The sequence below is a fragment of the Alosa alosa genome, chromosome 21, assembly GCF_017589495.1.
Source record: "Alosa alosa isolate M-15738 ecotype Scorff River chromosome 21, AALO_Geno_1.1, whole genome shotgun sequence".
Taxonomy (NCBI): domain Eukaryota; kingdom Metazoa; phylum Chordata; class Actinopteri; order Clupeiformes; family Clupeidae; genus Alosa; species Alosa alosa.
Window position 1 is genome coordinate 14,979,816 of NC_063209.1, and position 5,000 is coordinate 14,984,815.

The window sequence follows — 5,000 nt, forward strand, 5'->3', positions numbered from 1 at the left end:
TGTGTGTGTATGTGTGTGTGTGTAGTGTGTGTGTGTGTGTGTAAAATAGACTGGTGTTTAGACCAGTGATCCAGACCAGTTAGGTGCAGTTAGGCACAGAAAGAATAAATTACTGTAGACTGCTGATTCAGGAAAATGTCCCTGAAAACACACACACACACACACACACGCACACACACACACACACACACACACACACACGAACACACACACACACACATATCACATTCACCCAGTGCAGTTAGTTCTCCACCACTTGAGTCCTCGGGCCTGATGTTTTTTGGGTGCAGATGCAGTGGAGTGGAGACGCTGGTATTCAGTAAGGACTATAGCACTATAATCATCTTAACTACAAGAGAGTCCAACCACTTAGCTCTTAACTCTCTCCAAAGCCCTGCAGACAACGCACTCGAGAGTACCTCCACTGCCTGGCTCCTCTGCAGTGCCTACTAATCTTCCTATCAGTCCACTCCATTAGTCATCACCCAAAAACAAGCATCCCCAGCTCTCGACAAAGAATGGCACGACAGCCTAGGGGATACGACATTTCATTATGTTTTTATTACTTTTATTTCAATTACTTTGTCATTGTAATGGAAGCCCGAGTACGGAACATTACTGTATCTCCAACAGTAACTACTGAATTATGATTATTGTTGTCCGATTCATTGGTTTCTATCTGTTATTGTTGTCTGGTGAGATATCAAACACAGACATCTCATTGGAATCGACTCTTAGTATCCGTATGTAGCTTTTTTGTATTGGAGAGTACTGTCATCAGTATTGTCTGAAACACCTTTTCTAACCTTTTTTATTCACAATTAAAGCTACATTATACAACAACTGCTAGTCAGCTAGTGCTAAACTGAGATTTAACCAATCTGGTCACTCCTTCATCCCCACAATCTCCCTAACCCCTATCTTTCACTAACCCTAACCTATCAGCTATGCTCTTGTGTTTGACTGACAGCCTAAAGGTCCAATCCTTGACTTTGAGTTTCAGACTGACTGGAGCTGAAGGCATTTTGACAGTCTAAAGGTCGTAGTAGCGGTGGGTTGCTGCCCAGGTTCTTGAGTGGAACTTTCATTACCACTGAAGATTCACATCCACGTTGAGATGTCATGCACATTTCAGATATTTACATCTTGTAGTTTTAACATTCTTTCGCAGGGTCTTGTGGAGCACAGAGTTCATTGATCTCAACTTCTCTGTTATTCTGTTAGTACTCCAAGACTCACTAAGCAGATGCCGTTGGAGAAATGAAGAAATCCTTGATTTGTAATTTGTAATCCTTTTCTTCGATATCTCAACACTATCCACGGTTGTGCAAATCAATTTTCCTCTGTTTGTCAACCATGTGCAAGGATTTGCATTCTATTCCCTTACTTGAAACATCCATAGCCACAGATTTGTAAATCTGCTCCTGTTCCCAAAACCAATCCACAGTGATGGGTATGGATTATTCAACTGAGGAAACAGATTTTTAAATATATGAAAATGAATTGTTAAACTGAGGGATTAACTAATGAGCAAGGATTTTCATTTCCCCTCTAAATTCATGCCAAAAAAACCCTCTCACTCTTTATGTCTTATCTAAAATATTTAAGTTATCAGGAGTTAAAAATGGAAGAATGTCCTATCTAACTATGTTTAGAAAAGCAGATATATTGTTTCTATTTTTTATTCATTATTATTATATCATTATTATTTTTGTTTTGTTTTCATTTTGTCTTGTTTCCTTGGCTATCAACACTGTCCAGATGCCCAGTGTGGCTAAGATTGTAGAGTTGGACAGTGCCTGTCAGTAGCCTGTCAGTAGCCCACTGATGTAGAGGTGGACTGTGCCTGTCCGTAGCCCACTGATGTTCGGCCTCGGGGAATGACACATTGATTTCTAACTGATTGTATTTTTGTTTTGTATCACTGTTATTACTGTAATTATAATTATGATGATTTCTTCATAGTGAAAAAAAAAGGTCTTCAGTACTGTGTCTGAATCGTTGCTGTATTTGTCAACAATCCAGGAATTCAGCTTTTCTTTCTTCTAAGTTTCACACTCTGTTTTTCAATCTGGGCGAGAGAGAGAAACCACAAAGCCAACTTCACAAACAACGAGACAGACAGACAGAGAGACACACAAAGAAAGAGAGAGAGAGGCAGTCAGAGGAATGAATTCAAACTACTGTTGCAAAAACCTGCCACTGTGAGGCAAGCATACCTGCTTCAGTGCCGCACAGCAGCAGATGGTCGACTCTCCCTACCTCTGAAGTAGCTGGATAGCAATCCCGATGGAATGTGTGTGTCTGATGAAGAAGCCCCTAAGGGATTATGGAAACGACACAAACCCATAGAACACACACACACACACACACACACACACAAACACACACACACTCTCTCACACACACACTGACACTCACACTCATGCTCACATACACCAAAGTGTCTGAGAGGACCATGTAAGGACCATTTTGTGAGGGAGCGAAAATGACATTTCTGTTGTGATCCAATGCAGACCAGGCCTTGTGTATTCTATTCTAGTTATTCCATTATTACACGCAACCTATTCTAATGCTGTATGGCGCTTACTGCAAATCATTGGCAACTTTGAAGTGTTTTTGTTTGTTTGTTTGTGTGTTTGTTTTCCCTTTATAATCTGGTAAGTTGCTAAAGTGTACTGTACATACATAGGCAGACAAAGAAACAACTCTGTGTCTAGTTCCAAGATCTGTATGGTCATCATATACTGAAATACTGTACTACTGGCATCCATATCAGTGTGGTCAGTTGTTATCATATACAGTCTATGGTTGTTATGGTCATCATCCATCAAAGGATACATAACCTCTAATAAATATTTTTAGAAATTTGCTCTGGCTCTTTTGTTGTTTATTTGAATAGCACAACGGGTACTGATTTGAATGATGGGTAAACTACAAAGTGTTAGGCCTAACTAAAGCTGATTTAAAAACTAGGCTAAAACAATTTCCTAATTTACTGTAACACCATGTGCAACACCTTAACTGCTAGCTCAGTGTTCCCAGATGTCACACGATGGCTGTAGCTCATGCACCAGAATTTTGCTTGTCAATGCACTTAACCCACCATGAAATGAAGACCCTATGATTTACAATAGGTCTACAATATAGGCCCTATGATTTACAGTAGGTCTATAGGTCCTATGATTTGCAGTAGGTCTACAATATAGGCCTTACGATTTACAGTAGGTCTATAGGTCCTATGATTTACAGTTGTAGGTCTACAATATAGGCCTTATGATTTACAGTAGGTCTACAATATAGGTCTACAGGTCTATAGGTCCTATGATTTGCAGTATATAGGCCTTATGATTTACAGTAGGTCTACAATATAGGCCCTATGATTTGCAGCAGGTCTACAATATACTGTAGGCCCTATGATTTGCAGTAGGTCTACAATATAGTGTTTGTTGTTTCAAAAAATGTCTGTGGACGGGGGGCGCTGTGGCGTAACTGGTTACAGTGTCCATACTATAGATATTAGAAAGTTAGATACCGCATTGTCCGTCAAATTCTACTAGGTGGCATACGTGAATGCGGCAGCCATATTTCTGAGGGCAAGCACCTTACTGTCTATGGGCTTACTGTCTAGATAGATAGATAGATAGATAGATAGATAGATACTTTATTGATCCCTAGGGGAAATTCAAGGTCCTAGGGGAAATTCAACGTAATTCAAGGTCTAACACTTGGCCTTACTGTCTAACACTTGCCGGCAATCAGAGACGCCTGTCTGATTTCCAGTCACGGTCAAATGTTCCTCCATTGGCCTGCAGTGATTGTTGCCCCCACCAATATGGCAGCGCTATTTATGTATGTTCTGGAGCCTAATTCGGTATCTAACTTTCTTATATCTATGGTCCATACCATATTCGGGTCCAGATGCCCACAGATCATTTTCCGGTCCCACTCCATATCTCTCTACTCACTTCCTGTCACTTTCTCTACTATCCAAATGTGCTGGTGCAGCATGGTCAGTCCAGAGTCCAAATGTGCTAGTGCAGCACGATCAGTATTCATGTATTTGTTGATTCAGCATACATAATGTACAAACCAACTGCCTGGCTCGTGATGACACAAATACCGCAGCAAGTAGACCAAAATAAAAGATGTGGGATGAGGTAATCATAAATCAGATCCTTCAGTCAGTCACGCAAACACTGTTCTCTTATGTCTGAAGCTGTCCAGGGGACCAAACACTCTCCCTGTTCTCTCATGACGCATACAGCTCTCATGAAGCTGTCCAGTGCTTGGGACTGGCTCTCCACCATGAGTTCTGCACCTGGTAGCCCACCATATGATTTCCTTTGAGTTCTGCACCTGATAGCTCACCATATGATTCTGGTATGATGTAAGATCCATTTGCAGGCATTGCCTTTATTTGATTGTTATTGCGAGCTCAGGTGCATTCATCTTCCATCGTCACGGCCCACATGCTAATCAGACCTTTTCAGGCTGGACGCCGCAGACAGACGCCATGACAGATGAAGTCGCGTCCGGCCCGTCAGAGGGGCTACACCTCCGGCTCCAGCACCGCGGTCACAGTCTAGACACAGACAACTGCGCCAAATACCAGACAGACAAATGGCTTGGGCTAACTTCTCTTGACCCACACGTAGCGGTGCCGTCCTGGCAGCCGTGCAGAGGATCTGATGCCGTCCAGGGGAACCTCGTGGCACAAGGTAGGAAGGGACACGATTATTTGTGAATTTCTCGGCGTTTGCTGGCAACGCTGTCAACGGCCGAGGATATTTTTCCACATCATTCTCTCTCCCTCTCTTGTCCTAGGATCTGCTTGAGTAATAGCGTCGCGTTTGTCTCCCCAGTGGCTATTAATCTCCTTTCCTGGCGGCCGCAGGACAAACGTGGCCTCCGAACGCAGCGATCACTGCGAGGGCTCTGAGCCTGAGGACAAGGTCAGAGGCGAACACAAATGAACAATCTAAACCAATCTTCCTGCT